General features: G+C 45.4%; 1 long non-coding RNA gene across 1 annotated transcript in view; it reads right to left on the reverse strand.

Moving 5' to 3' along the window:
- Positions 1-532: 532 nt before the first annotated feature.
- LOC309554050 overlaps positions 533-21,060 on the reverse strand; it is a 55,367-nt gene continuing 34,839 nt past the window's right edge. Inside the window, exons 2-3 of the long non-coding RNA XR_014225206.1 lie at positions 10,320-10,407; positions 533-667 (exon numbers count right to left, since the gene is read on the reverse strand). This is a non-coding gene — a long non-coding RNA (uncharacterized lncRNA). The remainder of the gene's footprint in view (positions 668-10,319; positions 10,408-21,060) is intronic.

The raw sequence follows: 21,060 nt of genomic DNA on the forward strand, positions 1-21,060 counted from the left end.
AAAACTTTGAAAGTAAAAAAAAAAAAAAAATTAATTTAGATAAACACCACAATAATAACTCAAATATATGCCTACTAATAATTCACTAAAATGTTCCCTTTATAACCCATCATTACCTAATATGACCATTGTTCAATATAATAATCTACATCAAGTACAACTGATAAGGTAAGCATGCCCAGGAATTCAGCCCTGCATTGTGGGAGAAACAGGGGTTGATTTACTAAAGGCAAATAGACTGTGCACTTTGCAAAGTGCAGTTGCTCCTGAGCTTAGTAAATGAGCAGAAGCTCTGCTGACTTCCATCATCCAAGCTATTTTTTTTCTTACACTTGATTGGGTATTCCTTTCAAAGGGAAGCTTTACCTCATTTACAAAGTCCTGAAGCAACTGCACTTTGCAAAGTGCACAGTCTATTTGCCTTTAGTAAATCAACCCCTATGCATTATAGGAGCAATAAGAAGAATGGCAGGTTGTATGCCTGTTCATGTTCATGCAAGAAATGCCAATGCCAAGTACTAGCGTACCACTTTTGAAGCCCACTCAGTTGGTATTTAACTTGTCCATCAGGCCCTGGGTCCATCTGGTTTGTCTCTGTTTTGGCAATCTCCTCCTTTCTGTTTGCGTTTTTGGTTGAACTTGGCTCTTGCAGCAATTGCTTCTATATCTTCAAAAGGAAAAAAATCGTAAAAACAACAGGATTTTTGTACTCACTGTAAAACCCTTTTCTTTAAATCCATTGAGGGACACAGGAAACCTTGAACAGTGCCCTATCCTTTTAATGCTTACAGGAAGATTGGACACTGGCAAATAAACACATGTAGGCCAGGCTAAGATAACCCCTCCTACTACCAGCATGCCTGAGTTAACCACTTTAGCCCCTGAAGATTTTACCCCCTTCCTAAACCAGGCACTGCGTTACTTTAACGGACAATTGCGCAGTCATACGATGCTGTACCCAGTTCCCCACAAATAGAGCTTTCTTTTGGTGGTATTTGATCACCTGTACGATTTTTAATTTTTGCGCTATAAACAAAAAAAAGAGCGACAATTCTGAAAAAAAAAAAACAATATTTTTCACTTTCTGCTATATAATATCCCCCCCCCCCCCCGCCCCAAAAATTTGAAAACCAAAATGTTTTAACATTTTAGGCCAATTTGTTTTCTGCTACATATTTTTGGTAAAAAAAAAAATCGCAATAAGCGTATTTTGATTGGTTTGTGCAAGTTATCGTGTTTACTAACTACAGGAAAGATTTGTCATTTTTATTGTTTTTTTTTTTTTTACTAGTAATGGTGGCGATCTGCGATTTTTTGCCGGACTGCGACAGATCAGACCCCTAACTGACATTTTTGACACTTTTGGGGGGACCAGTGACATTACTACAGTAATCAGTGCTATAAATATGCACTGCTACTGTAATAATGACACTTGCAGGGAAGGGGGTTAACACTGTTGGTGATCAAGGGGTTAAATTTGTGCCTCATGCTTACTGACGTGTGGGGGGAGGGGGCAGTGGTGGGATTCAGCCGGTTCGCACCGGTTCCATAGAACCGGTTGCTAACTTTCTGCAAGTTCGCAGAACCGGCTGAATCCCTCTGCGCTTAGACGCGCAGTACAATTGAATGTCCCGCGCTCGGGCAGACGTGGCGGCCGGGGGGCGGAGCAGTGTGCCTGACCCACCCATTCTGTGACAATAGCGAATGAGAATTCGCTATTGTCACACGGATCCTCCTCCTGGCCAATCAGGGAACGGGTCCTCCCGCTTCCTGATTGGCCAAAAGGCAAACACCGTGCCATTGGACGAGGAGGAGGCGCCGCGGGAGGACTGAGGACTCGGAGACGCGGGGAGTCGGGGACTGAAGAGAAGCTGCGACTGCGAGACCGTCCGTGAGGTAAGTGCATGGGTCTCGCGGGGGATCGCTGGCACTCTGCAATTGGGGGCAATGCTGTGGTTGGCACTCTGCAATTGGGGGCAATGCTGTGGCTGGCACTCTGCAATTGGGGGCAATGCTGTGGCTGACACTCTGCAATTTGGGGCAATGTTGTGGCTGGCACTCTGCAATTGGGGGCAATGCTGTGGCTGGCACTCTGCAATTTGGGGCAATGCTGTGGCTGGCACTCTGCAATTGGGGGCAATGCTGTGACTGGCACTCTGCAATGATTGGGGGCAATGCTGTGGCTGGCACTCTGCAATCATTGGGGGTCAATGCTGTGGCTGGCACTCTGCAATCATTAGGGGCAATGCTGTGGCTGGCACTCTGCAATCATTGGGGGAAATGCTGTGGCTGGCACTCTGCAATCATTGAGGGCAATGCTGTGGCTGGCACTCTGCAATCATTAGGGGCAATGCTGTGGCTGGCACTCTGCAATGATTGGGGGCAATGCTGTGGCTGGCACTCTGAAATGATTGGGGGCAATGCTGTGGCACTCTGCAATGATTGGGGGCAATGCTGTGGCCACTGTGCATTGAAAGGGGGCACGCTGGTCTCTCTGCATTGAAAGGGGGGCACGCTGGTCACTGTGCATTGAAAGGGGGGCACGCAGCGCTGGTCACTGTGCATTGAAAGGGGGGCACGCTGGTCACTGTGCATTGAAAGGGGGCACGCTGGTCACTGTGCATTGAAAGGGGGCACACTGGTCACTGTGCATTGAAAGGGGGCACACTGGTCACTGTGCATTGAAAGGGGGGCACGCTGGTCACTGTGCATTGAAAGGGGGCACGCTGGTCACTGTGCATTGAAAGGGGGCACGCCTGTCATTCTGCTGGGAAAGTCGGAACTGGTTACTAAAATTTTTGAATCCCACCACTGGGAGGGGGTTCTGTGAGAGACACAGAGATCGCAGGTTCATCTATGCTGAATCCTGTGATCTCTCCCTATCTGTCACTGAGAAGAACCGCCTGCTTTGTTTACAGTGCCTGAGGGTAACTTCCAGGCTATCTCCATAACATCCAGTTCAGCAGGGTTCAGACACAGTATTACAAAAGCCAGGCTGAGAAACATACCAGGTAACTGCAATTGAAGAGACAAATCCCCAGCAGCAATTTAGACAAGAGTCTTGATTGAAAAAAAAAAAAGGTGATAGAAAATCATATACTAACAAAATGAAGATGATGAAAAGGCAACCATTATCCTTGGACACTTGCATAAAAATGACCCATGCTGGTAGTAGGAAGGATTTTTCTGGGTTTGCCTACGATTTTTATGTTTACTAGTATCTAATCCTCCTGTAGGTGGCAGTATAAATTTAAGGTTAATAACTTTCTGTGCCCCTTAATGTGTGAGAAATATTACTAGTAATAATACTGTAAGCGGACTAAATGAGCCTACTTCCAGTTTAAAGTGTTTCGCTAGGATTCTCTAAAACCTTTTTTTTTTAATATTGGATGGCAAAGAAATAGCTTTTATTGCATTCTGTGTGTCTTCACCCTTCCCCCCCACCCCCGGGAGATTCACTTCTCTATATTGGAGTAAGAGGGGAATTCCAAATAACTTGGGACATTCATTCTAACTTCCTGCTGCGTTTCTGGGAAAGAAAGAAAAAACATTCCCTACTCTATCCAAAAACATAAATTGAAAAGACAGAGTGCAGAGTGCACCGGCTCATAGTGCAACACCATTAATTTTTTAAAATGAAAAGATAACCAACTAAAACTAAACACTCACATTGCGTTCAGAGAACAAGCGCTTCTATGTGAAACTGTAGTGGCTCCCCCATGTGTAGGGCTCCAGGCTAGATCCAGGGTAAGCTGACAGCCAAAGTTCTCAGTGTAAGCGGCCCGCACACAATGAGGATCCTCCAATCACTGGGGGACTCGATCCAGATACACATCCAAGTAATCCTCGAGCAATGCCAGCTGGTATCTGACTCTAAGGTTGCTTTCACAACGCGTTTCAGAGGGCTAGGCCTCCTTCTTCAGGTCTGCTCAATGTTCTCAAGGAGGCCCTTAAGAAGTGTCCTTACACTGAGAACTTTGGCTGTCAGCTTACCCTGGATCCAGCCTGGAGCCCTACACATGGGAGAGTCACTACAGTTTCACAAAGGCACACTTGTTCTCTGAACTCAATGTGAGTGTTTAGTGTTACTTTGTTATCTTTTAATTCTAAATAAAAAAGCGGTGTTGCATTAGGAGCCGATGCGCTCTGTCTTTTCTATTTATGTTTTGCAGTTATCAGTTATCCCGCTGGTGGATGGAGCAGCACGGCACATCATACTCCACACCGAGTTAACTCCCTCCTTGATGAATGTTTTAAGATTTGGTTAAGCACAATTTTGATAGTTTAGGATCAACTCATTTTGTTGGGGTTTTACTTTGCTCTTACAGACTCATTGGACTCTAGTGCTATGTAGGCATTTTTTGTTTAACCACTTTAAGACCAGAAGGATTTGCCCCCTTCCTGACCAGGCCCTCATTTGTGATTCGGCACTGCATTACTTTAACGGACAATTGCACAGTCGTGTACCCAAATAAAACTGATGTCCTTTTTTTCCCACAAATTGAGCTTTCTTTTGGTGGTATTTGATCACCTGTGCAATTTTAAGTTTTTGCGCTATAAACAAAAAAAGAGCGACAATTTTGAAAAAAAAAAAAAAAAAAAACAATATTTTTCACATTCTGCTATATGACATTCACAAAAATTTCTTTAAAAATCTAAATTTTTGAACATTTTAGGCCAATTTGTTTTCTGCTACATATTTTTGGTAAAACAAATCGCAATAAGCGTATTTTGATTGGTTTGCGCAAATGTTATCGCGTCTGCTAACTACGGAAAAGATTTATGTCATTTTTATTGTGTTTTGTTTTGTTTTGTTTTTTTAATACTAATGGCGGCAATCTGTGATTTTTTTTTTTGCGGGACTGCAACATTGCGGCGTACAGATCGGACCCCTGACTGACATTTTTTGACACTTTTGGGGGGACCAGTGACATTACTACAGTAATCAGTGCCAAAAATATGCACTGTTACTGTATTAATGACACTGGCAGGGTAGGGGTTAACATTATGGGTGATCAAGGGGGTTAAATGTGAGCCTAAGGGAGTGATTCTAACTGTGGGGGGACATGGCTTCTGAAATGACCATAGAGACATGTGATCCTATATAGATGGATAACATGGGCTCTATGATCATTCCAGGGAGAAGAACGGTCAGCTGTGTTTACAACAGCTGACCGTTCTTCTCTCTCAGCGGGGAACGATCGCGGGTGTCAGGCGGCAATTGGAGACGCCTGCCCGCTGCATCAGCTTCACCGCTGATGGGAGTGTGCCGCCGGCGCCGTGCGCTCGCCCCCTAGACTCCTGAGAGCGAGCGACGTACAGCTACCGCGATTCGCCCAAGAGTGGCTGCCTTCCGCCGTATAACTGCGGCGGGCAGTCAGGAAGCAGTTAATGTATACCTACTCTATCCAAAACTACAAAAAAACATTTGGCTACACTTTAATTATAGAAAATTGTTTGAGTATGCGCTTAGAGCCCATTCACACTGATCCGACTTGGAGCGCAACTTGTCAGCCTGACAAGTCGCGGTCCGTCGCGCTCCCATTGTTCGGTACAGAAACCGTTCTAATAGGAGCGACACAAGTCGCTCTGACTTAGAAAAAGGGTCCTGTACTACTTCGGGGCGACCTGGAGCGACTTGCATAGACATTCATTTTATGAAGTCCGTGCAAGTCGCCGAAGTCGCGGTGCACGTGACTTCACAGGTCACCCCCCGAAGTCGTGCCGCTGCAGTGAGAACCGACACTAATTCTTTTTAATCTAGTTACTTTCTTATTTATTGAAAAGCTAAAAATTTATTAGTGGTCATTTTGTACTCTTTTGTATGTGTGATGTGTTTATTGTGGTGTAAGAAAGTATATGGTACATTTCTGTTTTTTTATTAAACATTGGTTATGGATGTGGAAGTAAAGATTTTGTTCAATAGATGCTTTTTTCTTATTATTGTCCTTTTTGTTTTTTTATCATTGTTGCTGTGCTAGTAAAAATTCCTGTGAGAAAGCCTTCCTACGGATGTTGTGGGGAAGCATTATCAGAGAACATATTTTGAAGGTCGCTACACCCTTGAAATGATTAACTTGTTATGTTCTGGAAAAGGCTGATTTCATGTCTGACTTAATCTCTGACAAATATTATAATATATAAATTTAGAGAATTGTAAAGTCGATACACCTACTTTGTCCAGGGTCATACATAAAATATATATCCCGTTGTTTTTCTTGCCTATTCTTAAAGTGATTGTAAACTTTTGTTTTTTTTCTAGTACGATAATAAACATGTCATACTTACCTCCTCTGTGCAGTGGTTTTGCACAGGGCAGCCCGGATCCTCCCCTTCTCGGGTCCCTGGCTGGAGCTAGTGGCCGCTACCTCCTGTTGAATGTCCCCACAGCAACCAGCTTTCTATGGGGTAAACCCGAGCCGAGCTGCAGCTCTGTGTGTCCATTCAGGCACGGAGCTGCTGTTCGACCCCGCCCTCCTCTCTCCTGATTGGCTAACTGAGTTTGATTGACAGCAGCTGGAGCCAATCACGCTACTACTGTGTCTCAGCCAATCAGGAGAGAGAGTCCGGGACGGCTGAGGCATTCGTGGATATTGCTGGATAGAGGGGGGCTGAGGGGGGCTGCTGCACACATGCATAGAATGCGTTAAGATTTAAAAAAAAAAAAACCTTCTGACTTTTCAACCCCTTTAAGCCTAATACATTCGGCTAAATGTTGGCTGGCATCAGCCGGTTAAATAGAAACCAACTGACATTCAGCCTTGTGTATGGCAGCCGGTCCGACAGTTGCCGGCTGGCTTCTGTCGAAGGCTGATGACCGTGAAAGGTCTGCCGACTGGCTCCCAGTTAGCGCTCTGAGCCAATGGCCACATTGCATTGTTAGTACAAGGGCTCCGACCTGAGCTGTCAGTTTTTTTCCTTCAACCTGCTAGGTTGAAAGAAAAAAATAACTAGTGGTGTGTACCAGGCTTAAAGGGTAACTTCACTTTCGTGGGGGGGGGGGGGGGGGAATAGAAAATAAAGAAAAAACAATATAGCGTATACAATTGCGACACAAATCATATTGTAATTAAATGTTATTAAAAATGACCTTTCCTTTTCAATCTGCAGCTGTTGTATTTTTTGAAATTGCAATGCAATATGGCTACCTGGAGCTGTTCTGTACACAGAATGTATACTGACCACACCCCAGAAACATAATTTCCTGCTTGTGTGATTGGCTCACTAATTTTCCCAGAAGTCTGCTTAAGATACTAATCAGATTTCTGGCATCCCCTGCAATAAATATTTGACCCACTCAGCACAGAGGCACAGATGAACAAACAATGGTTTCTTCAGAATACCAAAAGGTTGGAATCTGCAAAAAAGTTTGTTAAAATCCTTGTAATGTACAGAGCTCACCCAGAGGGAAATGTTCTTTTCTCAACAAAAGTGGAGTGTTACCAAACCCACAACAGTAAAATCAGTCTGTATATGCAGTAAAGCATGCTTGTTATACTCAGTATGGAGCCAAGGGGTTAATCCTATGCATTGTGTAAAAAGGCTGTTTGATCCTGTATGCACAGATCCTCCTCTTCTTGCATTGTCCCCATAACATGTCCGGATAAGACAGTTACTTGAGGCAGGCTGCACATGCTCAGTTTGGTGTGTATTGCTAGAGAGTTTTTTTTTTTTTTTTCTTGGGAGAGTGCATGTGATCAGCACAGGGCCAATAAGCACTATCCAGACAGAGGGTCAGAGATCTTTCATTCTGATATGGCAGCCAGTACAGTATGAAAACTCCTCCTACAAGCTTTAAGCAGACACTAATAGAAGTCCCTAGACTGCCATATACTGCTGATGAGAAAAAATATTTAGCAGTTTGTGTTTACTAAAACTATTGCATGTTCATGGTCTGTGTACTGTGGGAGACCAGATATAGTGAATGCAGGGTCTTGGATTTAGTAACACTTTAAAGCGCAACTCCACTTTTGTTGAGAAAAAAAACATTCCCCTCTGGGTGATCTCTATACATTGCAAGGATTTTAACAAACTTTGTTACAGATTCCTACCTTTTGTTATTCTGAAGAAATCCCTCTTTGCTTCTCTGTGGGTGTGGGTCTGTGGGTGTGGGTCTAATGGGAGTGGTTTCATAATTATCAATCAGCTGTGGCAGCTGCAGGGCTCTAATGAGAAAAGCTGCTGGGCCTGCATCCCTTTAGACGTGTTCCTATTGGGAGTATCTCACCAAAAATGACATTTCTGATGCAGGGGATGCCAGAAATCTGACTTGTATCTTAGGCAGACTTCTGGGAAAATCTATGAGCCAATCACACAAGCAGGAAATGATGTTTCTGGGGTGTGGTCAGTAAACATTCTGTGTACAGAACAGCTCCAGGTAGCCATATTGCATTGCATTTTCAGAGAATTACAGCTACAGATTGAAAAGGAAAGGTAATTTTTAATAACATTCAATTACAATATGATTTGTGTCGCAATTATATTTGCTATATTGTTTTTTCTTTATTTGCTATTTTTTTTCCCCACGAAAGTGGAGTTACCCTTTAAGTGTACCTTGTGATTTGATTTAAAATAATGCTTACTTTTAACTTGAACTCAATCAACAGTTGCTAAAATTCCCAAATGTATCATACTATGGAGACTGGTACAATAAGGTAATGTCTGGATGTAAAAGTGATGTACTGAGCAGGTAGGACACATTTTTTTGTAAGAGTCTCAAGCTTTGTTTTGCAATTTTGATTCCAGTGCACCTTAGAGGCATTTATAAAGAAAGTGTGTTTTTATATATCACTGCAAGATTTCACTCAGCCTTAAAGTGGTCCTAAAGGCAGAACATTTTTTACCTAATGCATTCTCTGCATTAGGGTAAAAAATGTCCCAGTACTAGTATTGCCCCCTCACCCCCCTATATATTTATCTGAGTTCTCACTCAATCCAGCGCTGTGCCCATCTGCAGTGGAGCTGGTCTCTGTTTCTCTCCCCACAGGCAACAGTGGTAGCAGCAGGAACCATTGGCTCCTGCTGCTGTCAATCAAATCCAGTGAAGAGGGAGCTGGGGGTGAGGCTGAGCTGCACTGTGTGTTTCAATGGATTTACACAGCCTGGCTCAGGAGTGGGCCAGCACATTTGCCCCATAGAAAGTGGTTTGCTATGGGGGCATGACACAGAAGAGGAGACAAGGACAGTACCAGGGGGGGCAGAAGAGGAGGTTCAGGTCCGCTCTGTGCAAAACCATTGCCCAGAGCAGGTAAGTGCTGTGTAACATGTTTGTTATTTTCGAAAGAAAAAATCAAGCTTTTACAAACACTTTAACCTCTTCCCACCCGCGCTATAGCTAAACGACAGCTACATAGCAGGCCTAAATTGCCATGTATGTCCTCCCATGCCGAGTCCATGAGACTCAACTGATCACAGATCGGAGTAAGGGGTCAATCCCGGCCCTTTACCACGTGGATAGCTGTCAACCAAAGACAGCTGATCACGTGATGTAAACAGAAGCCGGTAATCAGCTTTTTTTCCTCACGCTGTAGAAAAAAAAAAAGCGCTTGTGTAAATGGGGCATCGGTCCCATTCATGGATACCCGCTAAGCAGTGCCCACCAGTGCCACCTAGTAGTGCCCACCAGTGCCACCTATCAATGCCTACCAATGCTACCTACCAGTGCCTCATCATCAGTGCCACCTACCAGTGCCACCTATCAGTGCCCTTCAGTGTCGCCTATCAGTGCCCCTCAGTGCTGCCTATCAGTGCCACCTATCAGTGCCTCCTGATCAGTGCCCACAAGTGCCGCCTCATCAGTGCCACCTGTCAGTGTCCATCAGTGCCTATCAGTGCAGCCTATCAGTGCTCATCAGTGCCCATCAGTGCAGCCTCATCAGCACACATGGAGAAAAATTACCTGTTTGCAAAATGTAATAACAAACTATAAAAACTGTTTTTTTTTAATTTTCGGTCTTTTTTTTGTTCATTTAGCAAAAAGATAAAAAACCCAGTCGTGAATAAATACCACCAAAAGAAAGCTCTATTTGTGTGAAAAAAATTATAAGAATGTAATGTGGGTACAGTGTAACATGAGTGACAGTTTCTGTAAGGTTTGTATTTCTGTCCCGATTGAGGAGATTTTCTCTTTCTGTGACACACGTAGAAGAAATAGGGGGATGGGATAGAAAGGCAGAGACAGCAATAAAAGCATCATCAGGAGACCTAAAAACTGAAATCAAGAATTTTCTAGGTTTCCCATCACACATTACTGTATATTTTAGCTTCGTGGTCTGTGCCGTGGTGTCCTGAAATTCTTAAAAAATAAATATTTTACTTACATTTTAATATTCCAGTTTGTGGCTTGCAGTTGTCTCTGTTCTCACCAGGCATTTTGGGATTGTTTTGTGTCACAGTTCGGGGACACACCTGACAAAATATGATAATTAGGATAAAGAATCTAATTTCCAAAGCATGAAATGTTAAAGTACTGTGATATACATTCAATTCATAGTTAGTTAGGTAATTAAAGAGGCTCTGTCATCCGTTTCTTCAATATCTCCCCAGGAGCTGCAGGTATTCTGCATTTCCGGGTGTGCGCATGCATGCTCCCCTGCTGTACCCGGTAGTTCCTCTTACTGGCTCATCCGCTCCCAGGAATCAATGCGCCTGCACCGGCCCCGCTCGTCAGTTCCGGTGCAGACGCGTCATTCCCCGCTAAACAGCTTCTGGGCATGCCCAGAAGCAGTGCAGAGATGACGTTCCTGCCCCGTATGTGACGGTGGGGCCGGTGCAGTGCATTGTGGGACCGGAGAAGACAGAAGAGGACGCAGAAGAGGACGCGCTGGCTTCAGCCACCCACACCTGAGATGGCAGCGCTGGAGAATTAATTTTCAAGGTAAGTATATCTTCTAAAAGGTAAGTGCAACCCGGGACAGTACAGAGGCTATCCATTGTGGAATGTACTAGTCCTGACTGTCCAGTGGGTATTTTTATTAAAAAAAACATTTTCGTGGCCGGAACTCCGCTTTAAATATGTACAGTAATACTCTTAGTATAATAGGGGAAGCCCTGCAAGGGCTCGTTTACATTAGTGACTGTGTCATATGGCAACCACTGCTGTGGAATTAACGGTGTCAATGTGTTGTGATCAGGCTTTGCACCTTTTTTTTTATTTTTTGTTCAACTTTATTGAAATGTCACCAAATGTTATTTCATTCATCTTCATTCATGGCAGTGCTTTGTGATGTGGTGTAATGCATACTGAGCTGACAGAATGTAAGGTAAATTGCCTTGTCTTTTCATTGTTTCCCAATACAGCACAATAGGGGCTGGTGTGAATGAGCCCTTCCGTCTTTGTGCCTATTGCAGATTTCTACTCACTGGTTAAACCATTGCTATTAGTATAGAAATTCTGAGTAAATCTTTCTAATTGAGCCATGGATGGCAGTAAAAACCTGACAGGGTTCAAATACTTCAGCATTTTATCCAAAACTAAAAAAAAAAAAAACACAAAAAAAAAAAAACATTTTTTTGCTTGACATAAATTTCCACTATGGTCGTAGCTGGCCCTTGTCCTTGTGCTCAGGTGACACAAATGTTTCCATCCATTTTTTTTGTTAGGTAGGTTCCTTACATTTTTTATCACAGGAACCGCAGTTTATATATACAGTAGCTTACATAGCGACAGTGACAGTGATGAGAAAATTCAAAAGTCCAGGATGGATATGTTTTTTTTGGAATGGGGTTTTCAATCAGGAAACTCCATTCACTCCAAAATAGATTGTTGAAATTGTTTTTTGAAGTACTTTGGAAGGACAATCATCGAGTTATCAAATATTAGTATGAATGTTTGTTTAAAAATGTACTAGCGTATGTTCAGCTTTAACCCTGGTTCACACTTATGCAATGCGGGCAGTGCCGGGACAAGGTCATCCAGCGCCCAGGGCAAGGATGCTAAACTGCGCCCCCCCTTCCCTTAGGGTTAGGGTCAAGGCACCCCCCCATCCCTACAAAAAAAACATTGCGCCCAGGGCAACCGCCCCTCCTGCCATCCCTTATCCTGGCCCTGAATGCTGGAAATGCAGTGAATCCTGTGCGTTTCCCACACCGCATTGCAATCCCACAGCATCCATGCGATCTGCTGCAGGTACCATTGAACCTAGTGTAAAGTATTGAAGTGCACACTCAGGTGTGATGACAGCCTAATGCTGAATTCCAGGCCATAAGCTAAACACTCAGTTATAATACATATATAGGAGCTGTTTTACCTGCCAAAAGTTTTGTACTTGTATCCATACGATTCTATTCTACAATTTACCTAAATTCTACCACACAGCCAGGTTGATAATCTGACTTTTCTTTACTGTAATTTTAATGCATTGCTAGGAGACAATGTTTGACATCGCTCCAGTCCTCCAAGACCATAATCTTGCCCTCACTCGACTTCCTGCCTGTGAGGAGCGTGGCGCGGACCGGATCGTTTTCCCCGCTGCTGGGGAGGGGAATCGTAAGGGTGATCCTGTGGCAAATTTGCAGCTGGGACCACCCTTATGTGAAAGAGGACCGCCGACAGTTTAAAAAAAAATACAGGGGTTATGGCAGCTATCCGGGCACAAAATTGATTTTTTTTTTTTGTGCCCGTCCGCTTCTACACCTTCACCTGAAAAGGAATTGGATAGTTAGGTTTTTTTTTTTTTTTTATTTACTCACCTTGTAATTGAAGATCGAAGATACTCACCTAGTCTTCACTTCCTCCCTCTGTGCCGCGGCTCCGTCGTCACTTCCGGGCTTGCACTGATTCCTGGGAGCTGAACATCATCGCTCCCAGGAATCAATGCGACGGCACCGGCCCCGCTCGTCACTTCCGGGCGACGCCGCATTCCCCTGCTAAACAGCTTCTGGGCATGCCCAGAATCTGTGGAGGAATGCGGCGCCGCACCGGAAGTGACGAGAGGGGCCAGTGCAGGCGCATTCTGGGAGAAGAAGACGCGGAAGAAGACGCCGAAGAGGACCGCGCCGGCTTCAGCTGCCCACAAGAGAGATGGAAACGCTGTGGAAGAAATTTTATAAGTGAGTATTTCTTCTAAAAGGTAAGTGCGAACCGGGACAGATCAGAGGCTAGCCATTGTGGAATGTACTAGCCCTGACTGTCCCGGGGGTATGTTTGTTGAAAAATGATTTCTGTGCCCGGAACTCCGCTTTAACGTCAAAGTACCGACGTAAATCTGCGGTGGGCGGTCTGGAGGTAGTTAATCAAATTGGGGAATTTACAAAAACTAGTTGCATTTCAAAAATAAATTAAGGGCCTGTACACACCATATGCAGTGGGGCTGTGTGGCATCAATTGTATTTCCAGCACAACCCCAACACATAGACAAGGTGCCTTGCTTTGTATGGTGTCAGTTCACCCCGCAGGTATTGATATGCAGTGAACTGAAAAAATGACTTCATATGGTACTTTTTTTCAGTGCGTTGGGATGCAGCGTGAACCATACACGGGAATGTGGTCATATGTGTATTCTGTAAATGCATATGTAAGTGGACGGCAGTCATACTGAATCATTACATATGCAACCAACACTTTCCAGTTAGTGTTGGTGAACTTTGACTTTTGCAAGTCTCGTGTCTTGCTCAGACTGACAAAATCAATGCAAATTATCCTGCAATGTTATTATCTCTTCTACAGGGATCTATATAGACTTATAGGTTAGAACTTCAGCATTGCAGCACTGGGGTCGTAAATTTGAATCCTGTTCAGGACATTAGGTGCACAGAGTTTGCATGTTCATGCCTCCTACACTCTGAAGATATACTTTTACGTAAATAGTCTTGTCCTCACAAGCGTAAAGCAAACATTTATTTCCTGTGAATCACCAAGGATGTGTACTTTGATAAGCTCTCTTATCTGCCTGCTTTATTACAGAAATAAATTCTTTTACTTTTCTCTGTTTTGGTACTTTTCATTAAATCTGAATTCCAGGTAAGATCTTACATTAGTCACAATGTAAGTATTCATATCTCAATCCTGAGTAGCCTCTGTGAAAGGTGACAATCACTGTAGTCAGGGCGGGCCCTAGACATTGTGCTGCCTGGGTCCAAAAGAAATGCTGCCTGCCCCCCCCCCCCCCCCCAAAAAAAAAGATCAAGCCCAACAAAAGGCCCCCACATGCATTATTGTATATAAATATAAAATTTAGAAAATATTATGTATACTGTTATCTTCTTCAAACTCACGCCTGGACTGGCCCACCAAACACCCGCTGTCTGTCCTCAGTCCTCCAGTCACTCCTGTGTCTGCCCCACCGCCCCAGAAGATCCAGCCTGCCCTGCTTGAGATGGAGTGCGCTGATGTCTGACGTCATTGCGCACACCACGATCATGTGAGGGCTGTTCTCCAGAGTAGACACTCCACCTCCTCATACTTATTGGTTTGTACTACGGGCGGCAGTATCAGATGGGGAAATGACGCCTGTAACGCGCTGCAAACTGATGACACACAAAACTGCTGTAAAAAAAATCTTGGGAGTCAATTTGCTGCCCCTCACCAAGTGCTGCCTGGGTCCGATGGACCCAGCGGGACCCATGGTAAGACCGGCCCTGGCTGTAGTAGTCAACGCTACATGATCGCCACAATCTTCCGGGTCCTGTGCTAAGCAGCTTCCCTTCTGCATAGTAAGCACAGGGGGTCGCTCACATGGCACTTCCACCACTTACAAAGTGCCTTGTACAGGGCCGGTGCAAGGATTTTTGCCACCCCAGGCAAATAAAAATTGCCGCCCCCCCTCCCCCAATATGTTCTCCTACCCCCATCCCAAGTTGCTGAAGGGGTTAAAACCAGTGTGGTGGCTGGTGCTCCATCGGTTGGGGGGGGGGGACGGCGTCAGATGGACCTGGCCATGGACCCCCCTCCCCCCAGTCACTCCAGAGTCCAGTCCACACCATATCCCCCCTGGGCACCAGTTCACTTACCTTGAGCAGTTAGCAGTATACAGGGGGAGGAGCAGTTGGCAGTATACGGGTGGTGGCAAGCAGTATACAGGAGGGAGCAGTTATCAGTAAAAGGGGGGAGGGGCACAGTAAGTAGTTTACAGGGGGAGAGCAGTGGGCAGAATATAGGGGCAGTATACAGTGGGGGAGCAGTTAGAAGTATATGGGTGGTGGCAAGCAGTATACGGGAGGGAGCAGTTATCAGTAAAAGGGAAGGGGGGAGGGGCACAGTAAGTAGTTTACAGGGGTAGAGCAGTGGGCAGTATACAGTGTGTGTGTGGGGGGGGGGGGGGGGGCAGTGAGCAATATACAGCGGAGCAGTTTACAGGGTCGAGGGGGAGGGGGGGAGCTGAAGAATTGATGATGGAGGAAATTGCTGCAGAAGTCACTTACCATATGGCTGTAGGGGAAGACTCCTAGCGTCACCATGTATGCTCCTCCTCCGAGAATCCTCTACCATTTTCAGCATGGGCCACTGCCTGTGCAACTAAGTGAAAGTAGCCACACCCCCGCCCCACCCACCAGCTCAGTTGGCCAGTGGAGAAGCTGCCAGGCTCAGAGAAAGAGACCATCAGGAGACAAGTCTGCCAGCCACAGGAGGCTACACGGGCAAAAGCTGCACTGCACTCAGGGGAGAAAGCAAATGGTCAGGTCCTCCAGTTGATAGGAGGGGCAGCATAAGTAGGAACCGATCCGTCCATTTCTCTCCTGCCGCCTCTGGATGCCTGGGGGAGGGGGAGGAGGAGAAGAAGCAGACTCTCAGCTGCCGCAGAAGAGAAATGGATGGATCGATTCCTACATATGACGCCCCCTTGGAAAGTTGCGCCCTAGGCAGCCGCCTAGGTCGCCTTACTGGTAGAACCGGCCCTGGCCTTGTATTTTCTTTAACCACTTCAGCTCCGGAAGGTTTTACCCCCTTAATTACCCCCTTTTTTGCAATTTGGCACTGCGTTACTTTAGCAAAAAATTGCGTGTTCATGCGACGCTGTACCCAAATACAATTGATGTCCTTTTTCCCCACAAATAGAGCTTTCTTTTGGTGGTATTTGATTACCTCTGCGGTTTTTAGATTTTGCGCTATAAACAAAAAAAGAGCGACAATTTTGAAAAAAAAACACCATATTTTAACTTTCTGCTGTAAAACATTCCCAATAAAAAAATTTTAAAAATCTATTTTTTTTATCAGTTTAGGCCAATTTGTATTCTGCTACATATTTTTGTTAACCACTTAAGCCCCGGAAGATTTTACCCCCATTCCGACCAGGGGGTATTTTGCGATTCGGCACTGCGTGACTTTAACGGACAATTGCGCGGTCGTGCGACGCTGTACCTAAACAAATTTGGCGTCCTTTATTTCCCACAAACAGAGCTTTCTTTTGGTGGTAGTTGATCACCTGTGCGATTTTTTGATCATGCGCTATAAACAAAAAAAGAGCGTCAATTTTGCAAAAATAGCAATATTTTTCCCTTTTTTTTATATGAAATTCCCCCAAAAAAAATGTAAAAATCAAAATTTTTTAACATTTTCGGCCAATTTGTTTTATGCTACCTATGTTTGGTAAAAAAAATAGCAAAAAGTGTATTTTGATTGGTTTGCGCAAAAGTTATCGCGTTTACTAACAAAGGGAAAGATTTTTGTCATTTTTGTTGTTTTTTTTTAAAGCGTAATGGCGGCGATCTGCGATTTTTTTGCGGTACTGCGACATTGGGGCGGACAGATCGGACCCTTGACTGACATTTTTGACACTTTTGGGGTTACCAGTGACATTTCTACAGTAATCAGTGCTATACATATGCACTGTTACTGTAAAAATACACTGGTAGTGAAGGGGTTAACTTTATTTGAGAGGGAGGGGCTGTGTGTGTCCCTAGGGGCGTGCTTTCTACTGTGATTGGCTGTGGCTTGAGCTGTAAGGACACTGATTAACGGATCTACATAGTAGATCTGTGTGATCAGTGTTTTTACACCAAGGAGAATGACAGGTGGCTTGTTTACACAAGCCGCCTGACTTTCTACCTCTCCCCCGCCGATCGCCGAGTGACCGGCGGACATGGGGTCCACCGGTCACACGCGCGGGGGGGTCGGTGACCACGCGGGAGCGGGGGCGCGTGCTCGCTCCCTAGACCCTCACAAGCTAGTGACGTAGCCCTACGTCACTTTGCCTGTGAGGGGCTGACTGCCGACGTAGATCGGCGTTAGGCAGTCGGCAAGTGGTTAAAAAAAAAAAAATCCCAAAGAGCGTATTTTAATTGGTTTGCACAAAAGATGTAGTGTTTACAAATTCCGAGATAGATTTTTGGATTTTTTATTTGTTTTTTTTTTTTTTATTAGTAATGGCGGCAATCAGGGACTGCGACATTGCGGTGGACAGATCGGGCCCTTAACTGACATTTTTTACGCTTTTTGGGGACCAGTGACATTAATACAGTAATCAGTGCTAAATAATATGCACTGTTACAGTATAAATGACACTGGCAAGAAAGGGGTTAACACTGGGGGTGATCAAAGGGGTTAATGTATGCCTGCCGGTGTGCTTACTCACTGTGGGGTGGGGGGGGGGGTTCTGTGACAGGCACAGAGAGATCAGGGGCTTAGCTGAAACTCCTGATCTCTCCCTGCCTGTGTGACAGAAGACTTGCCTGTTATGTTTACATAAGCAGGCGGGACTTCTGTCAGTTTCTGTGATGATCGTGGGAGGCTGGCGGCAATCGCCACTGCTCCTCCCGCTGCCCGCCTCCCACTGTGTATAAACACAGCGGGAGCGCAGCTCCGGCAGCCGAGAACGCGCGCAAAAAATCACGTAGAACTACGCGATTTTGCGCAGCCGAGCCACTCTGCCACAGTATATTTGCGTGGGGCAGCCGGCAAGCAGTTAATGAGTAAAAATCATTCTCTGATTGGACAAGGTGGGGATTGTGACATTACCACCCCACCTCTCTGCCTTGTCCAATTACAGATAGCCTTGTAGTCACTGAAAAAATATGTGCCATTTTGTGAATGGTGACTACTACTGAGTAGTGCTGGGCTCAGGCGTGTTCGGGATCATAGTCCTAACCAACCTGAGCCATCCTGCGAGGAAGCCGACACTGCACACCGCCAATCATAGGCAGTGAGGTATTTCTTGGTCTGTGCAGCTGCGGACCAGGAAATGCCTCACAAGGGCCCTTTGACATTGCCCTGTTGAAAAAACGTGGTAAATACACATATGCGTTTTTGAAGCATTGCGCTAAATTTAGCACAATGCATATTGCGTTTCCAATGCTTTTTTGGTGTGATTTTAATGGAAATCAATGGTAGGTGTGTTTTTGATGCCTTTTTTTTTTTTTTTTTAATGATTCAACAATGATTAACAAATGATTCCGGAAAAGAACACTTATGTGCAGCATGACATATGGACTCTGAAACCCCTACGCGTTTCTTCTGAGGGTCTTCTTCAGGCAGTATATTTTGTCCAGAAGTTTTAACCATATATTAGAAATGGAGTACTAAGAAGAGAAAAAAAATCTTTTAAAATCTGACGTGGCTGTGACTAAATGATCTGCACGGGGAAAGCCAAGATGTCGAAGCCCACACTGGAACACACAAGGGACTGTGGACACAGGTGGAAAACATAGTCCTTAATATTTGCCTAAAACACTTTGATGGGTTAATGCCCAATGTACTAAAAGAGGCCTCTGGTTCAAGATACCCAAAAAAGATATAAGCCTATATCCAAAAGCTGAGAGCAGGTATATTCCCACAGTCTGTATTTTCCCCAGCCCAAGTGCATTCCCTCCTTAACAGGAACGGAGTGAATAAATTTAGCGCAACGCATCAAAAAACGCATATACGTATTTACCATGTTTTTCAAAAGGGCAATGTCAAAGGGCCCTTGTGGAAGAAAGATGTCAGGTCAGGTGACATACCTAGACTGCACATGGAAGCATTTCCTCAGTCTCCTCTCCTCCACAGGTATCAGACTGCAACATTGTACTTTACAGCAAGTCACAAGGTAAGTGGCTGCAGCAGGGACTGATCAGTGACAGACTTTTCCAAACAAAAACTGGACAGGCACCGAGCTTCACATGATTGTGTCATCTCTGAGGCAGCAGCTCAGTCCAACAAGTAGATTCTGGATGATGCCTGAACAAAGATGGCTCGGTCCTAAAAAGGAAAATGCAAATGAGGGCCATGTGGGGGGGTCAAAAAAACCTGTTATAATGGCAACAGATTTATTCTTACATCCAGTGGCGGCCCGTCCATTGGGGGGCGCAGGGGCATCCCCCCACCCTATCTGTGCGGCCGGCCCCCTAATCTACATGCAGGGCGCTGGACGCATGGATTCCAATGGGGTTTTTTTTAAGCACGTGATTACAGCCAGAAGCTCTAATAGGCTTCAAAAAAGGGTGGGCTTGGGGCGCAGAGCACTGCACCCTGAGCCCACCCAGCTGTGTAACAAGAGCGAATGAATGTTCGCTATTGTCACACGGATCCTCCTCCTGGCCAATCAGGAAGTGGGTCCTGAGACCCGTTTCCCAATTGGCCGAAAGGAGAAGCCATGCCATTGGCCAAGGAGGAGGAGGGAGGAGACGCAGGAGACTGAGGGGAAAGCCGCCACCGTTGCTGCCTGCCTGCCCTCCACATGTCCAGGGTGAGTGAGCCAGCGACCGGGGGGTGTATGGTGTGCGGGCTGGTGTGGTCCAGGGGGGGGGGGTATGGTGTGGTCCGTCTGGCGCCCCCCCCCCCCCCTGGCCCATGGAGCACCAGTCGCCACTGCTTACATCGCAGCCCTGGCATGGAACTATTTTCCTCTGTCCTGTGGTACTTTTTATTGCTGTCTGCATCCACTCTACAAAAAGATTTCCATTCACTTCCCCACACTAATGACAGTGGTTGGGAAGGAAGCACTCCAATAGGAACACAGATGACAATATAAATCAGCATGAAACAGCATAAAAAGGTCCCAAATGCCATTCTACACCTATATACAGTATCTCACAAAAGTGAGTACACCCCTCAGATTTTTGTAAATATTTTATTCTATCTTTTCATGTGACAACACTGAAGAAATGACACTTTGCTACAATGTAAAGTAGTGAGTGTACAGGTTGTATAACAGTGTAAATTTGCTGTCCCCTCAAAATTACTCAACACACAGCCATTAATGTCTAAACCGCTGGCAACAAAAGTGAGTACACCCCTAAGTGACAATGTCACTTGCTTCAGAGCTTAGAAAATTTTCCTTGCATGTGATTGGGAACTCTTTGCAAAGTGAAGGTTTACCTCATTTACTAAGCTCTGGAGCAACTGCCCTTGCAGAGTGCAAATGCACTTTGCAAAGTGCACAGTCTATTAGCCTTTAGTAAATCAACCCAAGTGTCTATGGGCAGTAGGAGGAAGAATAATGTACCATTGTTGATGACAGTGGGAATAATAGTACCTCATCATTGGTATTAGCAGGAAAAATTGGCTATTGCCTGCAGCCAGTGAGCCAATGAGGAGAGAGCAGAGGCGGGGCCGAGCCACGCTCTGTGTAAATGGACAATGTCCATTCACAGGAGTGTGGCTCAGGAGTGCACCATAGCAAGAGGCAGAGGCTTAACTAGAACCTTCAGGGCCCTGATGCAAGAAACCATGAAGGGCCCCCCAGACCCCTGGCCGGGGCCCTTACCTTCAAGCCCAGGGCTCTTCCCACTAATCCTGGGGCTCTTTACACTCGTTGCATGGCCTTTTATTACGGTCCCGCAGCAGGATTCTTTCACAAGTTCTGCAGTGGGCCCCCTTCCTGCAATCTTGGGACCTCCCCACAGTGGTGCAATGCCAGGGTCCGGTTGCAAGTGTGACCTTTGCGATCCTGGAAGTTCACCCACTGGTTTGCTACCGGGCCCCCTGGAGCATGGGGCCCGGTAGCAATTGCAACCCCTGTAGTTACGCCCCTGGCAAGAGGCTTGCTATTGGGGAACTTAGCAGGAGGGAGGAGCCAGGACCACCGGCAGAGGAACCCAAAAGAAGAGGACCAGGGCTGCTCTGTGCAAAACCATTAAGAATACAATTTTTGTTATTAATAAAAAAAATAGCAAACTTTATGTCCCTTTCATGCGGGCTTTCCGATT

This window comes from Pelophylax lessonae (genome assembly GCF_965119305.1).
Source record: "Pelophylax lessonae genome assembly, chromosome: 4".
In the NCBI taxonomy this organism is placed as follows: domain Eukaryota; kingdom Metazoa; phylum Chordata; class Amphibia; order Anura; family Ranidae; genus Pelophylax; species Pelophylax lessonae.